The sequence below is a fragment of the Camelina sativa genome, chromosome 17, assembly GCF_030686135.1.
Source record: "Camelina sativa cultivar CO46 ecotype springtype chromosome 17, ASM3068613v1".
NCBI classification, from domain to species: domain Eukaryota; kingdom Viridiplantae; phylum Streptophyta; class Magnoliopsida; order Brassicales; family Brassicaceae; genus Camelina; species Camelina sativa.
In genome coordinates, this window is record NC_141896.1 from 32314363 (window position 1) to 32333216 (window position 18854).

Here is an 18854-nt window from a genome sequence, read left to right on the forward strand (position 1 = left end):
CAAAAAATTAAAAAAATAAACCAAATTATATGGGGGGGGTTTCAACATATTTAATGTGACATTTTATAATTAGATTTTCTGTTTAGGAAAATTATTAATGTTAATATAATTATTGAAATTGTAAACTTTTGTTATGGAAAATCCGTTGTATATCATTTGAATTTGAGAGATTCTAGGATTCATAAAAATAGTTTTGGAGATTTAATGGGTTAAAACTTTAATGGGTAGAGTTGTTTTTGGAAAAATCGGAATGTATAGATGTTGTTAGAATTTTATGGCAATAAATGTAACAAATGTTGGTCAATTTAAGAAAGTTTAGTATTTGAGTTTCTCTACAATATTATTTATGGAATTATTTTAGGGGTTAATGCTGTAAAAAACAAATTTAATAAATAAAATTTAAAGGGCATAAACCAAAATGTACTTCAAAAATGTTTATATAGATAAGCTAAGAATATACTTTTTAATACATCTATATGGAAATAAATCAAAAGATTATATTATTTTGCATCTTTGACCAGGAAAAAAAAACATGAAGCATATTTATGTTCTTATAATATATATATATATATATATATATATATATATATATATATAATCAGTTTAGTTGAAGAAAAGATCATTAAAAAAAGTTGAGAGAATATCACTAGAATAATAATTATCACTATGAAAACTTTAGTGGCATTTTATTTTACTATCATCTTCATCGTATCTTTTGTTCATTGTCTTCCTACAACTGCTGAAAGTCCGGGTAATTATTTATTGTTATTCATACCTTCATTTTGCAACTGATGATTTTACTCTTTGTTAGTGGGTATTGATTATTGTTAATATTGTATATAGGTTATCAACCTCGCCGATTTTTGCGTCCGCATCTCCATTGCTCCGAGTCTTACGCGTGTGATCCTGAACACGAGGGAGGACCATACCTCTGCAATTTCATTTGTCAGAAAGACAGATATGATCACGGCTTCTGTGTTAGTAGAAAAAAATGTTGTTGTATTGATTTATGATACTATAACTAACTAGTATCTCTAAGATGAAATAATATAAGCAAATGTATTGGTATCTGCTTAAAAATAAATATATAATTTTCAGATGTGAAACAAACCCCCAGTTATTTTTTTAAAAATAATATAATTAAATATCTCATAATATTTAATAATAACCAACTAACCTATGTTGCATAGAAATTCTTTTTGAGGTGCGTTTCCCGTTTCCGAAACGTTTTGGAAACGGAAACTCATGGAAACTTGGAAACAAGTCACAGAAACACTATTCTTAAAGATATTTGTTTAGAAACACGATGGAAACTTCGTTTTCGTTTTAGAAACGCGACAAAAACTTTTTTTTATAATTTCAAAATTTAATAAATAAAGAAATTGTAAATATAAGAATTCATGATTCATATAATGATAAAAATTTATAATATAATTAGTTAAATCCCTAAATATATGGCGATGCTGGTCAAAAAAATTGATTTTGAACGTTTACTTTTTTTACAGTTTTACTTTTAATTAAACTATTTAATATTTATGTTTTGAATTTGTGTTGTTTCAGATCTTTTTAATATGGTTTTTATGTTTGAAGATTTATTATATATATATATATATATATATATATGTTTCCTATACGTTTCCATTACTTAATTTTTGAAAAAAACCATTTCCCGTTTCCGAAACGTTTCGTTTCCGCGTATCCGTTTCCGTTTCCATGCAACCTAGCAACCAACAAACTAACACTAACACATCATGCACAGCGGAAGACATCAAACCAACTCCAGTATATTATAATACAATTCCAATCATAACCAATATAAATCAAAAACCTAACATACTTCTAAACAAAGTTCCAACAACATAAAAACAAATCCACATTGCAATAACCGAGACCCTAGAATTTCTATGGCCTGATTTGATGTGTGTCCCATAATCGGCAGCCATCTGCTTCATCAGCATCAGCTATGTGCAACAGCTACCCAAGGCTATGTACTCAGCTTCAGCTGTTGACAGAGATACATTGTTTTGCTTCTTGCTGTGCCATGATATGAGATTGTTTCCCATGAAGAAGCAACCACCACTTATGTGCTTCTGCGATCATCCACAGAACCAGCCCAATCAGCATCACAGTAGCCTGTTAGACTGGTGGTTGTGTCCTTGGTATAGTAGATGCCAAGTTCGATTGTGCCTTTGATGTACTTGATGATCTTCTTCACAGCTAAGAGATGTGACTTCTTAGGTCTGGCTTGATATCTAGCACATATACCAACTGCTAAGCAGATGTCCGGACAGCTTGCTGTCAAATACAGAAGACTACCAATCATCCCTCGTTACAGTTTCTCATCAACGTCTTCTCCTGCTTCATCCTTTGAGAGCTTGTCATTCACCCTCATAGGTATCTTAGCTTCCTTACTGGTGGTAAGGCCAAATCTTGTTACCAAGCCTCTCGCATATGTGCTTTGGGACACAAAGATGCCATCAGTTGACTGTTGTACCTGCAAACCCAAGAAATAAGTTAGTTCTCCACACATACTCATCTCAAACTCATCAGTCATATTCTGGACAAACTGATTGACGAGTTGCTGGCAGGTTGACCCGAAGACAATGTCATCGACATAGATTTGCACAAACATCAGGCCCTTTTCAAGACTAATAATGAACAGATTCTTGTCCACACTTCGGCAAACATAGCCTTGATCCATAAGGAAAGTTGTCAACCTTTCATACCAGGCTCTAGGTGCTTGTTTGAGTCCGTACAGAACTTTCTTCAGTTTGTACACATGTTGCGGACATTGTGGATCCTCAAACCCTTTGGGTTGTTCGACATAGACCTCTTCTTGAAGGATCCTGTTAAGAAAGGCACTCTTGACATCCATCTGATGCAATGTGAAGTTCATCGCACATGCCATGCCAAACAGAAAGCGAATGGATTCCAACCTTGCCACTGGTGCGAAGGTTTCATCAAAGTCAACTCCTTCTACTTGTGAGTAACCTTAAGCAACAAGACGAGCTTTATTTCTCACAATACATCCATTTTCATCACTTTTGTTCTTAAAGATCCATTTAGTTCCCACCACATTGACATCCACCGGTCTGCTTGTGAGTTCCCACACATCGCTGCGAGCAAACTGTTCAAGCTCATCTTGCATAGCAGCTATCCAAAACTCACCTGTCAGAACTTCTTTGTGATTTTTGGCTCAACCGAGGAAACGAAACAAGCAAATTGTACGACTTCAGAGTCCTGAGGCACTTGTTGAATGATCGATCGCTGTTTGTTCCCAGCCAGATGAAGAAAATCAATTTGCTTTCCCCTGGTAACTCTGCCCCCCTGAATCTCGCCAATAACATCATTAGAGGAGTGATTCTGATGCACCTGAAAGACATCCAGAAAAGGACAATCCTCAGAAGGAGCATAGGGATGTGTTGTGGAGGCTGGAGATTCGAGAACACTAGAAGAAGTTTCAGGAGCTTCAGTTACCGAGTAATCTGGGTGTGGAATTGGAATGAGCGAGACTCGCTGGAAAGAAATATCATCGAACACCACATTGACAGTTCCTTGAATAGAACGCAGACGCTTGTTGTAAACACGAAAAGCAGTACTGTTTCCTGAATAACCCAGAAATAACCCATCATCGCTCTTTGAATCAAATTTTCCCAGCTGGTCTTTGTCATTTAAGATGTAGCATACACAGCCAAAGACATGGAAATAACTGACGATGGAGTGCGACCCTTCCACAATTCATAGGGTATCTTGGAGTTTCCTGGTCGAACATACACCCGATTGATAATGTAACATGCAGTATTGACAACCTCATCCCAGAACTGTTGAGGAACTTGATTCCCATGAAGCATTGCTCTTGCCATCTCTTGCAGTGTTCTGTTCTTCCGTTCAACTACACCATTCTGTTCCGGCGTTCTGGGAGCTGAGAATTGATGCGTAATCCCCTGAGCTGTGCAAAACTGATTAAACTGCTCGTTCTAAAATTCACCACCGTGAGCACTGTGTATTGCCTTGATATCCCACTTCTCGCCTTTGATTTGGAGGGCCAAGATGCGAAAGCATTCAAGTGTATCCGACTTTTCCCTAAGAAAACACACCCATGTGTAGCGAGAGAAGTCATCGACCATAACAAAAATGAATCGTTTACCAGACAGGCTATTGACACGAATCGGACCCATAAGATCCATGTGTACCAGTTCCAAAATACGACCAGTGCAAACATCAGGAACCGCCTTGTGTGACACTTTTACATGTTTACCTTTGTTGCATGGTCCACTCACAAAGTGTTGATCAGACTGGAGCTTAGGTATCCCTCGAACAATATCTTGATGTGCGAGTTTATGCATGGTGCATATGTTCAGATGACCCAGCTTCAGGTGCCACAACTTAGTGTATGTCCCTGTGGATGCATGAAAGCAATGATTTGTTGAACTTCACATATAGCAGTTATTACCTGACCACTTGCCTTCGAGCTTCACAGATCCTTGTTGATCAACAGCTTTGCAATCCCGTTTAGTGAAAGTAACATCCAGACCTTCATCACACAACTGACTAACACTGATGAGATTTGCCTTTAACCCATCAACTAGAAATACATCTTTGAGACTAGGTTGTGCACTTCCACCATTAACACCTTTGCCTTTGATTTCCCTGTTTGCTCCATCACCAAAAGTAACACGACCAGTAGATATATTCTCAAATTCCGACAGGTTAGTATGAGCTCCGACCATGTGTCTGGAACATCCACTATCAAAGTACCACTTCTTTTAGTCAAAACCAAACTTACCCTCAGCCTGAGCTACATTACAGTACATACCACTCCTCTTGACAAACAGCGGCTTGTTGATCTGTCTCATATCTCTAGGATAAGTCGCTTGTTGGGAAAACCTTGACATGTGAGTGTTGTACTCATAGCACTATGCTTTAAAATGAGTTAGATTTTCATAGTACCAACACCCGTTTCTTCGACTTCGTGAAACTTGGTAAGCTGGTCCAAATGCCTGATGTGCTGAGTAGTCATTCGCAGCCAACCCATATGGATCAAATGACTGAGTCACAGGCATAACTCTAAAAGGTGCTCTGTAAGAAGACTGAATTCTCCTTTGAGAATGTACACTTCTTTCTTGGTGAGAATTGGTTTTGGCCGGTACTGTCGCTTGTGTCTTCGGTTGGATGGGTACAGCCTCTTTGTTTTCTGCATTCAAGCCCTTGACAAACTTCGTGGATGTTGAAGCATCGTTACCTTGATACCTGAGTCTCCACTTAGTATTACCCACTCTCCCACTACTAAAAATGGTGTCAAGATCCTTTGTTCCTTTGCTCAGCATTCTGATGTTTTTAAGCTGCTCTTCCAGTTGCTTCTCAAGTCCCTGAGACTTGGCTCTTACCTCCTCAAGATCTGAAGACAGCGAGTTGAACCTTGACACCAGATCTATTTTTTCAGCTCTAAGCACATCATACTCCTGAGTTTTCTGAACCAGACTCGAAATTAACAGGGTAACCTGTTCCTCAGCTGGTAGATCCGCATCGTCATCCTCAGAATCTAACACAACATCCAGTTGATCCTTCACTTCCTGCTCCACCACTTCATTTTCCTCAATGACTCCCAGCAGAGCCACATAGTTATTGAGAACTTCACCATCTTGCTCGTCATCATCAGAGTCACTATCACTCTAGACGACAGACGATTTGGATCTACTCTCTTTGGTAGGACATTCAGCCTTGGTGTGTCCATATCCTTTGCATCCATAGCATTGAACCCTTTGCGCTTGTAGTTAGGGCATTCTGCCTTGAGATGTCCGTATCCTTCACACTCCAGACATTGGCGCTCTTGCCTATCACCCCTCTTAAAGTCCCTTTCCGAATCACTTCTAACTGTAGATGAGGATCCTCTGTGCTGACCACGCTCCATCTTCTTGAAGAACTTCCTCACAAGTAACCCAACTTTATCTTCATCTGCAGTATCTTGTGTCTCAGCATTCTTCTGTGTTTCAACAGCCTTTAGAGCAAATGATCGTTCAGCGCGTTGTTCCTTTTTCTTCAGCTGCATCTCAAACGACTGCATCATCCCAACAACTTGACTGAACTTCAACTCATCTGAGTTCAAGGAGACGTCAATGACAGATCTGTGTGGTTGAAATCTGTCTCGGATACTCCTAAGAAATTTCTTCACCAGCTTCTTGTCCTTGTAGCGTTTTCCCATGATAACAGCTTCCTGTGCAATAGCACTCAGACGACTGCTATAACTTGCAATGGTTTCACCTTCTTCCATCAACAGATTCTCGAAATCTGATGCCAGATTGTCCAGACTTGTCCTTTTTACATTGCTAGTTCCTTCTAAGGTAACTTGGAGGATATCTTAAGCTTCTTTCGCAGCCACACAACCCTAGACACTATTGAACTGATCCAGCGGCAGAGAGTTGAAAATCACCGACAAGGCCTCAGCCTTTTCTTCTGCAGTCCACTACTTCCGAGGTTTAGGCATCGATTCACCTTTTTCATTTTTCACCATTGGTTCAGTCCAGCCATCTTCAACAGCAAACCAGGCCTGCATGTCGATACCTTGAATTGCCTGTTTGACCGACACCTTCCAATGCCCATAGTACTCTGGATCCAGTTTCAGAACTTTCGGTATTGCAACAAAAGCTTGTGATTTCTCCATACCTCTTGTCACAAGATCTCACCTGTTGAAAAGGCAAAAAGACTTTTATCATGTGTCCGCTCTGATACCAATTGTAAGGGTATAGAAGATTAACACCACAATCTTCTACTTGGAAAACGCCAAGCCAACGCTTTACTATTTATTCTTATCAAACACTTGGTTACAAGAATAAATCTAAGCACTCTTCTCTTCTCTATCTAAACTCTCACCAGTATAGATCTAAGAGAATAACCCAACACTCGCCTTCTTAGTTTTCTTTGATCAGCCTTGAAGTTACAATTTCACGCAAAAGGTTTTTCAAGTGTTAAAAAACCTACCACCAATAACCCCAGATCTTTTATATTCGATCTCTCTAAACCTTAACAAAAAGATCTTCAAATCTTCATTTAAGGCAGTTACTTGTTTGCCAAGAACTCCCTTTCCTTATCCACCGGGAATAATATTCTCCAAATATCTTCTCTCCCGATTCTACTTTATCTTCTCATGCCACCAACATCGGACTTGTCACGTCAGCTGTGCTTCCTATTCTCCACTTGTCTGTCCTCATATGCAAAGTTTTGTGTCCTACCAGGACCTTGTTCCAAACAAACACCCTGCTGCGGTAACTGCATCTTCAGAGTATACACACTAATGTTTCCAACATCATTAGCCATTTTTTTCACAAAGTTTTCAAAAAAAAAAAAAAGATAAGAAAACTGTATGTTCTATATGAGTTGGAATGTTAAAACCTCTTCTGAACATCTACATTTATATCTAAAAAGGGTAAAAATGTTGAGTGCGTACTTAACTCTCCACCTACGCCACTAACACAAACTTGATATTTCTCTCACAAGTCTATGGCTTACTAAGGCAATAATCTCACTCTGGAGCATTGTTTCAATTTAGATGTGCCATTAGGTATAACCGTATAAGAGTCGCGAAGGTTCGTTTCTCAGCAAGTTAAATTTTTAGGAAAAATCCAATAAAAGTAAACAGAGACAGAAAATAAATAAATATGTACTTAACTTTACCCCAATTTTATATAATTCAGCCCATCAATTAAAATCAATCTCAATGGCGGTTCGAACTAAGGGATATTTGTCAAAATAGTAAATTTTAGAACATGAATATGAAGAATGGTATCTTACTAGTTTCTAGGGAAAATTGTAAAAATGGTCCAATTTTAAAGTCAATTGCAATGTATCTATTTCTTTTCAACATAATAACAAAAATTTCATGACTACTTATATTTTTTGGTTTGCCATGAAAATTTTCAACTTATAACCTAAATTTTTAATTATTTTCAGTTTGTGAAGCTTTTTTCGAAACTTTTTAACCTCTAAACAAAATTTCACTCTTATTTGTTATTTCAAAATATCCAAGCGGGATCTACGTCAAACATTTGCTTAGATGTCTGTCATAACTCTAAAATCCTCTTAATTATTTGTATTTCAATGCTTTTTTACCTTTGCAAAATATAATATATAAAAGAAAAACCAAAAATTATGGTTCTGAAAAGGAGAAAAATGTCAAAGGGAATACATAACATATATTATTGGTAGAACTATGAAACACATGGTAAGAAATTTTATATTATATTTATCAATGAAACAAGGAACCAGATAAACACGTTAAGTAGTACAACAAATGTAAAAATACAACACATAGATAATCGAAAAGGAAATTAAAGGCGCATATCACGCGGGACCAAACCAAAACACATCACAATGAAACAAATTATTACAACAATAATATAAGAGATACATTAAATACATGTAGTGATTATTCAAGGACTCGATCTAGTTGTAGAAGGTGGTGATGAGAGGAACGAAGTGGATCTGTGGATGGGAGAGTGGTAGGGAGAGAAGGGATTGTTGTTATAAATCGAAGGCGAAGTTGGCTTTAGAAAGTGAGTGAGAAATGTGAAGAGTTGGTTATGGTAATATTTTTGGCGATGGAGGAACATTAAACCCGGTTGGCAATGGAGGTACAGTAAAACCGGTTGGAAATGGAGGTGGATTAACCCCGAATGGCAATGGAGGTACATTGAAACCGGTTGGCAATGGAGGTGGTTTAAACCCAAATGGTAATGGAGGTGGATTAAACCAGCTTGGCAATGGAGGTGGATTAAACCAGCTGGGCAATGGAGGTGGATTAAACCAGCTTGGCAATGGAGGTGGATTAAACCCGGTTGGCAATGGAGGTACATTAAAACCGCTCGGCAGTGGAGGTGGATTAAACCCGAATGGCAATGGAGGTACATTAAACCAGCTTGGCAGTGGAGGTGGATTAAACCCGAATGGCAGTGGAGGTGGATTAAACCCGAATGGCAATGGAGGTGCATTAAACCCTGGAATTTTTTGGAGAAGGCGGCGTGAGGCCGAGCAAGTGTTGATCACAATAGAAGAAGAAAGAGTCACCAATAAAACGATGAGAAAGAGCTTGTGTGATGCCATTTTTGGGTGTTTTGATGAATATAAAATTATTCTCAAGCCACTCACTATTCGCTTCTTCCCTTTTATTGCTATGTATGGATTTGAAATTTCATGATATGCTATTGAGTTTATATAGTAGTGGAAAAAAGAGTCTATAAATTACAAACAGTCCATTATTGACAACTTTTAATAAATTATTAGTGTACGTGAAGTGACCCTAGTGCAGTAACAGGAGGTAAGTCCATTTGTAGAAGGCATCATCACACCCGGGATCAAGTCTCGGCTCCTACGAATGTAGGAATTTGACTAATGGACCGGCCAGTTGTGGCCCAATGGTTGACAAAAAAAAAAATATTATTAGTGTACTATACGTAGTCTAAATCTAAAACGAGGTTACGTTATGATAAATAAAAAAAGAAAGGCAATGAAACTGATAAAGGTAACGTGAACTCAGTACTGCGTGAACTACATAGCTTTCTAATATATATTACAGTTTTATAATACGGTTTAACGTAGGAAAATTCACATTTTTACCTTTAAAGTTTTATTTGATAACAATTTAAAATTTGAGAGAAATTCACTATGTAATATTAAAATTTGTCACTAACACTTTATCTTAAAATTAACTTTCATATATGTCCCGCCACAAAAAGATGACAAAGAAACAATATTGACCATCAACAGGCAATAGTTAAATTATTTATTACTATTAATAAAAATTAAAATATATATATATATATATATATATATATATATATATATTTATTTATTTTCGTCGTGGATTCACCGTCCGACCACAAAACTCTCGCCCAACCCTAATCTTTGTGCGTCATGGTTTGTTCATACTTCCGCCATTGATAAATCTAAGCAAAAACTGAAGAATCTGATCAGGTATAAGATGATAGCAAGCTATAAAAAGAGGTATTCATGATAAATCTGAGGTATAAGATGATGGCATTCGCTGTTGAAGATTCGAAAAATAAAGCATTCTCTCTATCGAAGAAATATACTCAACATTCACAAATTTTTGTATTTATTCTTTCTTTATTATAATCAATTGTAGCAAATAATAGAATGAATTGATATTAAATTAAACGAACATTATTTAACTATTTCGCGTTGGCTAACGTTATTGTTTGATCATCTTTTATGGCGGCGTAAAAAAGAAAGCTATTTTAAAGGTTTAAAATGTATTTAAAATTATCTTGCTGGTATGTAGTATTAGTGAAATTTTTTTAAGATTTAAAGTGCTATCCAGTGATACTTTTTAATGTTGAAAATGTGACTTTCTCCGTTTAATATATAGTATCTTCTATATATTAAAAGAGAATCATTGGTGCTTATGTGTCAAGCTCATAATTATTTTCAGTTATTTATTTATGTATTTATTAATTTATAGGCAACTCTCAAAAGTAATACTAAAATGAGTTTTTGTTCCAAAAGTACCAATAATAGTTTTTTTCTCAAAAATATTACTAACTAGATAATAATAACCCGCACATAGTGTAGGGTAAAATGACTATAAAATAATTTTATTATAATTTTTAGTTACAAGGTATATTGTAATTTTTATTTGGAATCTACAATCAACTTGTATAATATATCTTTTTATTTTTATTTAATATGTAATTTTCGTATAATAATTAGGATTTAATCCGTATTAATTTAATACTGTCAATCTTCTATAGTCTCACCATATAAACCAAGCGTCCTTAGAAATTCTTTTGGATAGTTTATGAAATTATTTGAATACATAAAAAATGTTTCTTCAATATTATTCAATTTTTATATTTTAAGAAAAACAGATTTATGATGATCGATTTTATATTCTTAGGTAAATGGTGGTGTGTTACTGGTTGGTTAGTGATTTTTTTTTAATGTTTATACGTTATTTATGGTATAGATTTTGTTATGTTAATATAATTATTTTTAATTCTGAATTTTTGTTATATATATATGCATGAGGAAATTTTGATTTTTTTTTAGGTTTGTTAAGAATCATGATAATTATGAGTATTAAGATTAGTCAATTTTGATTACTAATCAGAGGTTAAATATTAATTGTAGTTTTCTATATATTGAATGAAATATTTTTTCTTTATACCAATGGCAATTTAGAGAAAATATTAAAGTAGGATAAAGGCAAATAATGAAATGGGCTATAGAACTCTGTAAGCATGACACATCAGTATTAGCTTAGGACTCTCTAATTCTATGGAAATAAACAAGTGATGATATCAACAAAATTTTAATTTAGTGGTATTTAAATGTATTTTTTATTATCAATTCTATTATCTTTATTGGCAAACATTTTTAGTTACATATACTACCCTTTTTTTTAATAAGAATATGTAGTATATGTTTGGTTCAAAGAGAATGATAGACAACTGCGAGGTTTTGCGTACAAGTTTGCCAGTGGATCGATTATGTGTGACTGATAGACAACTGTATTTTATCAACCAACTTTCTTTAACTCTTTGTGATGTATGATTATAACATTGCTTAAAAATATGCAATTGTACAACAAAGTATATTTGGAAAAGGGAATATATACAAACTAACCATGAAACATAAAAGAATTAACAAACTAGCCATGGCGTCATAACACTCCCTTTCTCTCTTCGATTACAATTACTCTTATGCCTCATTTTATGTATTATATGCTAAAAAAATGCTATTTCTAAAATCATACAAAACACTCGGATGATTTTATGGCGAAGAATTTCCAACAACTGCGTTGTAACATCCACGAACCAAATTGTGGATTTTGGAAGTGGGTGTGATCGACACCAATGATAGTGTCGATCGGCACCAGCAGTTTCTGGTTTGACCAGATTGATTTAAATTGTCAAAATGGAGCAGTTTGGTTGAAGTGAAATCTCCAAACCAAAGGTATTTAAAGGGAAAGTCGACATAGGGTCGTGAGTTTTGAGTTTGGCTGTTCCTGAGAGTTTGTGAAAAGGAGAAAAAGTGTTAGAGAGTGTTCTTGAGAGTTTTTGGGGATTCTTGGCTTGATTAGTGAGATCTGTCCCTGAGAAGTAGAGATCTAGTGCATGAACGAAAGAGAAGCCTTCTAAGGTGTTGGATTCATCAGTTGGGTCAGAAACTTTCTGCAAAATAGGTGAGTGCATGATCATGGATGATCTAAGCCTGAGAATCCTTTGTTTTGCTTGTTTTGTGGCTGTTTGTGTTGTTTTCTTGTGTGCTTGTGGTTGGTTGTTGGTTTCCATGAGTTTTCAGACGATTTGGAGGATTTGGAAAGCGGTTCTTCGACTTTTGGCTTCGAGCAGAACGTGTCTGCAAAGTCGGTGTTGGTCGACACCAAGGCGGAGTCTCGATCGACACTGAGGGCAGTGTCAGTCAACACCAATCTTTTCAGCAGCAGTTGATGCTTGTTTTTCTGGTTTGTTTGTCTTTGGTTGTTTTTTGTTAAACATTGGTTTCTCAGTTGCTTGTGTGTATAGCCCAGTAGATGGGAAAATTTCCTCACTAAGTATTTTGATAATGCTTATGCATCTCAATTAATGTTTGTGGTGTGCATGTATGTGACGTGGAATCATGGCGATGAGGAGGATGATGATCTAGGGTCTTGGTTATGATTTATGTTTCCATTGTGCATGTTGTTGTTTTGGTATTGTGTGTTTAGGTGGTTATCTTAAATTGATTTATATTGGTTTACGGTTTGGGTTGTAATTGAATATTATGGGGTATTTAATTATATTGTTATAAATAAAAAAAACAGATCGGGTTGTTTTAATCACGAGGAACAAACAACATCACTCATCTCTCTTTCCCCAGCCACCAAAACCATTGTACTTCGACATCACGATTCACGATGAAGCTCTGGTTACTGATCAACACAAACACCCTTCCTTTTCCAGCATGGGTTAAATTCTCGGGAGCTCCCTACTCTCCAACAAAAATTCTCAAATGCTACTCTTCTAAAATTTACTTTATTTTTGATTTAAAACAATTGGAAAGAATAAGTAAATACCTTTAGACCTCTAATAGTTAGAAAATATTGCTGACCCAACCAACTAAAACAAATACAACACCCAAACCTTTTATACTCGAGTCAAATATTTTTTTTAATAACCTTAAATCCATCAAACCCCTTAGAAATCAATTTCTCTTTTCTTCGTTTGATCTTCAAGAAACCCAACCCAACTCATCTTGATTCATCTTCATTTCCTTGTACGAGTGCAAATAGAGACAACTTGTAATGGTGGAAACAATGAACAGAAATGTATGTCGAGTGGTGAATGCTCTAGATGCATATCAAAGCCAGTCTCTAGAAGCAGATGGATGAGTAGCAGCGACGCCAGAAGTTCAATTTGATGAACCAATTCAGCAGATCTAAATTTATCATTATAAAGTCCTTCCACAACGAGGACATTTGACAACAACAAATACGGTGGATATCTAGATTCGAGCCATCTCTTTCATTTTTCTTCTACTTACTCATTGTCGATTGAAAGTGAGTAACTATGTTTAGGTTCGTAGAAGATAGAGATGGAGAAGAAGAAGAACAACTTGGTATAACTAGATTGTTTTTGTTAGTTATAAATTGATGTAACGAAAAGATACAACTTGGTAAAATTTGGTACAACTTGGTATGACTTGATCTAGGAACATCATACTCCAATCATGACCATGATTACATAACTTCAATCACTTTAGAATTCCAGAAATTCTTACTCTTGTTTGGGTAAAAGACATGACTTATATTTTCCTGTTAATTCGATCTATTATAGTCATAAACATGATGAATAGTTATACCAGCTTGTACTAGTAGTACGAACTGGTGATGAATTGAATCTTAAAATCTTAAATCAGAAATTAAATCTCGGTATCATTGCAAAACAAGTACAACTGACAGGTGGCACCGCAAAGCAAATACCGCAAAACAAGTACAACTGACAGGTGGCGCCACAAAGCAAGTATTATAAAACAAGTATAACTGACAGATGGTGCGACAAAGCAAGTACAACTGACAGGTCGAGCCACAAAAATAAACACAGTTTTTCGCAGTTTTCAAGTTGTAATTGCATATACACAATTGTACTGCAACGTGGGTCAACTTTACCGTCGTTAACTGCAAGTGGCGCTGCAAAAACAAACATAGTTTTCATAGTTTTCAAGTTATACTCGTTTATACATAGTTGTACTTTTTGATATTTTTTGTGTAATCAGTTATACTTGTATTCAAACTAAATTTTTGTAGTTGGACCGAAGAATTTACTTATTTGTATAACATCTCCATATCTTCATGCAAAAATTTGTGTCAAAATTTTATTTTTGTGTGTTTTGCAATGTAATTGATTTAACATTAAGAAAGTCATCTTAAAACTATAAGATCTTTCTTGTACACAAATGAATTTAGTGTAGACTATCCCTTTTTTAATGTTTATTTAGAAAATTTGTCACACAAAACAATTTATAATGAAGATCTTTAATCTTATTGTCTAGCAAATTTCAATTTCTAAAGTACAGATATAATTTTTAAAAATTTGGCTGTAGTTGTACCATTAGTTATACTAAATTTTACATATATAGTTGTTCTATTACAAAACCAAGTTTTACCAAGTTGTACAAAAATATAAGTACAAATACTTTGAAAATTATACTAATCTTGATTCTTATCTTGGCTATCTCTCACTCTTAAACTAGCTATCCAAGTTTTTTCATGGCTGCCGTTTAGACTTCGAAAAGTTGGTCATTGTATTTTTCCTTAAGAAATTATAACTAAAACGAAATTATCACATGATAAAATACTAGTTGTACCTTTAGGAATATCAGTTGTACTAGTTTTTTTGAACATAACATATCTTACTTTCATTCAAACAAACAAAGTAGCAAAGTTACAAGGGTTTAGAGATTTCCAAGGCAAAGCTTGATAACAAAAAGAAGCAGCAAAAGTAAAGATAGATAGATCGACAATCATAAACCAGAGATGTTGGAGGCTTGAGCAAAGGAGCAAAGGAGCACCAAACCGCAAGCTAACTCAAAACGATCCGACGCCACATTCGCGGAAGCAGCGGTAATGTGGTAATGGTCCTTAAAAAGATGACATTGGGACGTTGTGATGGTTTCCATAGCCAAGAGACACGATGGCTTGATCTGCTCAGTGGCAAGGAGACTGATTGGGGGATTAGGTTTGGGAATGGCATGCTTGAAGAGGATTCAGTAACCACACTCCTTGGAGCAATGGTCATAATGCTGAAACTCTCAAGACTTTGGCAAAGGGGAGCAACCTTCCGGACTTTGGTGAATTGTAATTGACAAAGTTCATGGCACATGGAAGGTAAGGAGAGAAGAGTGGGAAAGTTTAGGTAACCTCCTCTCCCTGGAGAAAATATCATAATGCCGATGTTCCTAGAGCTTCTGGTTTCAGAGCATATATAGCAGCTTAGCGCTTGTAGTAGGTCAGAGAACAGCTGAAACAGAGAGGGTAGATTCAAGAGGTACCGGTAACCATGGCTCCATAGGGCCAAGATCATAATGCCGGACCTTCTCAAAATCAGGTAGTAATAGGTCGGGACCCTAACCAACTCTAAGGGCAGGGTTCTCAAATACTCTTTGCAACAACAGAGCATCCATGGTCGATTATGTTCAAGTTGCAGTCTTCGGACAACTGACTTCATGAATCGGACCAAGATTAAGCTACGGAAAGATAAAGTAGGATTCGGAATAAACCTGGAATCATGAGGTGCAAAGGTTGGGTCTCGGGGTCTTGTCAGGATCTTGTACAGCTCACGCGTCAACACAGAGCTCCTATCCAACTGCGACCAAGCAAAACGCTTGGTGAGGGGATCTAGATCCAAGGAGCAAAGAGATGATGAGGTTGACTTCTAGGGGCGTGACAGAGACGGACGACAAGATTACAAGGGCTTTGTGAAGTCTAAAATCTGACTTTGAAAGGCTGGAAGCTCATGAGAATCACCTTGCAAAGAGAAACCACCAGAAGAGACGAAATGAGGGGAGGGGAATTGAAGCTGAAGCATGGCCAGAGTCGCGGAGAAGAGACTCGATGAACCTCCGGTATGTTCACCATAGAACCAGACGTAGAACAGGCTTAGAAGGAAGAGGGGAACAACGGAACAAAGTCCCAGCGGCGCCGATCGGAATCGATGCCGCCGGAGGAAGCAGCCTTGGGGAATGTGCCAGAGAGAAACTGCTAGGGCGAACTCACCTTTTGTGGTGGTTACTGAATCCAAATCAGTTGTACTAGTTATATCAATTTTTTTAGTTATACCATGACAGTTATACTCAGTTTTCTAGTTTTACTATATTTGCAACCCAATGGATCTTCGAAACCAAAAACGATAATCTAATATGTTTTACTATGATTTAGCCAATACAGTTCATTCATATGTCTTAATCGAGCCATAATAGATAGTTATCAACCCAATATCCATCATTATCAAGACAAATTTTAAATCTAATTGAAGTCTCTAGGTTCCAAATACAACAAAATCGATTGAATATTCCATGGATTTAATAAAATTTAAGCTAGAAGTAGTAGGAAGGAGAAGAAAATCTGATTTGTAGATTTTATAGCTTGAGATTCAATGGTGGAATATGTGTGAGAGGACGGAAAAGAAGAAGCAACGATGGAGCGGGAAGCTGATTTTAGTTTTTTCTATCAATTCAATTAAAAATTGGTTTAGTGAACTGGTTTGAATCGGTTTGGTAAGGACAAGTTTGGGGATTACAACTTTCATTAAGAGTATGAGTGAATAACGAAGAGTACTCAGAATTTTTTTTCTTTTAAGTAGATAGCTCTAGAGAATTTAATCCTTCCAGCCAGAGCCGTGCAGTAGTTATGAAAAAAGAAGCAGCCGCTTGTGGTATCCATTTTTTCAAAAAAAACAAGGGCATATAATTTAGTTATGTCATGTAGTTTATCCCTAATAAAAAATATATAACTATGGAAATATGGGTTCATAAATTTTTCTTACAAGTTACAACGTTAGAAACAAAATATGAATTTCTACAATCTAATTTTAAACATAGGCTTATTATATTAATTAATTAAAAAGAACTAATTATATGACATACTCTATGCTTAGTTAAACAATTAGGATTACACATTCATTTTTGATAGCTTTTTATTTGGTCGTTAAAGCTTTCTCATCTTTTAATTCTATGGTAACACAGTGACAAATTTTTCTTTCAACGTCTTTTCACCAAATTAGTTATATCAAATTAAAACTAGTTTTTTATTTACTATCTCTATATACTCTATTTTTTTAATAATTGAAGTTATCAAATCATATTATGTTAATGTTTAAGAACTAATATTTCGTTTCAGTTTGTCTCTTTGTTTATTTTTGTTATATGATACTGTGGTTAATTTTTACAAACATTTTTATTTTGTATAATTTAAACTGAGGCATTTTATTTTTGTTCGCTTCTTATAATTATTGACCTTCGCACGCTTCCAGCATCTCCTCTCATCATTTTTACTCACGGACATCACACTGAAACAATCGCTCCATGTTGATGGGTCTTTTCTCTCCATCCAATTGCACAAGATTTTCTTCTGAATTTCCAGGATCTCAATATCTCTTAGAATCTTTGTTGTGTGTTTTTTTTAAAATATCGGTCATTTTCTTCTGTTACATGACAATTTTTCGAATTACACGCGACAGCTGAAAACTCTCTATTAAACATGATATTATCTTATATTACACGTTATTTGTTACTACCACATACTAATTTTTAGAACACAAAATTTTAATTCTAAAAGCACATTATTTTACAAATAAACAGGGTTTTTAAATATGACATATTATTTTAACATATGAAATTAATTTTCTTTTTCTCATTCTCGTCGAGTCTTCGAAAGTTTCTATTTCATCAATTCTCACATGGGAATTCTAGTTTTATTTTCCTTGTTTTCAGATTTTGCGTAATTATTATTTATTTCATATTTTTATTCAAAATTACAATAAGCTGTTGTATGTTTTGTTTTTTATTTGAGAGTAATTTTAAATTTTACTTTCCAAAAAACGTTAGTTACTCAACCTTTTTGCACCATGGTTTGTTTTTAGTTTATCTCCGTAATTTGGCTATCTGTTAATATTTCCTTTTGAATTTTTTTATAAAATAACTTTGAAATTAAGCTCAAACATTTTCTATATGGACTCAAATAAAATGCATTGACCCGTCAATAACATAATGCATTCTTCTTTTTGTTTTTGTTTTTATTTTATTTTATTTAAGTTAATAACAGATCATTTTTCGAGATATAGATCTATCTTATCACAAAAATGTCAACCATTATATGATCGCATCTTCCTATGCATAAGATAGCAGATGACGCATGTTATATATCAACCATTATGTAGTTTTATATGCAAATAGTTGAATTTTCGACTTATTGTTCGGGTTAACTTATCGATGCAACTCACTCGAGATCACTAAAATTATTATATTTTGAAGTGTAATCTTTTCAAAATATAATAGTTTGGGTTTACTTACCAGCTCCAAAAGAAAAATATGTAGCTCATATTTACATTTTTATTTTCTGTACATTTTTTATGTTCCCTCAACAAATCTTTTTTTTTTCTTTTTTTTTTCTATGTAATTCACTACCAAATAACTTCTTTCTTTTTTTAGTTGTACGAAACGTTTTTAAACAATGTGTTATTCAGAATTGTTTTGCCAGCACATTTATAGTGTACCATAACATAAATTATGATTACAACAACTTAGCTGCCCGGCGCTACTATTGGCATAACAACCGGTACACCATATGTTCCAAATCTTTGAAG

The 18854-nt window shown here is 35.2% G+C and overlaps 1 long non-coding RNA gene across 1 annotated transcript; it reads left to right on the forward strand.

Annotated features, from left to right (window-relative positions):
* Positions 1-600: 600 nt before the first annotated feature.
* Positions 601-1110, forward strand: LOC147924605 (uncharacterized). Its single transcript, XR_015587275.1, has 2 exons — positions 601-751; positions 844-1110. It is a non-coding gene; the product is annotated as an uncharacterized LOC147924605 (long non-coding RNA).
* The last annotated feature ends 17744 nt before the right edge of the window (positions 1111-18854 follow it).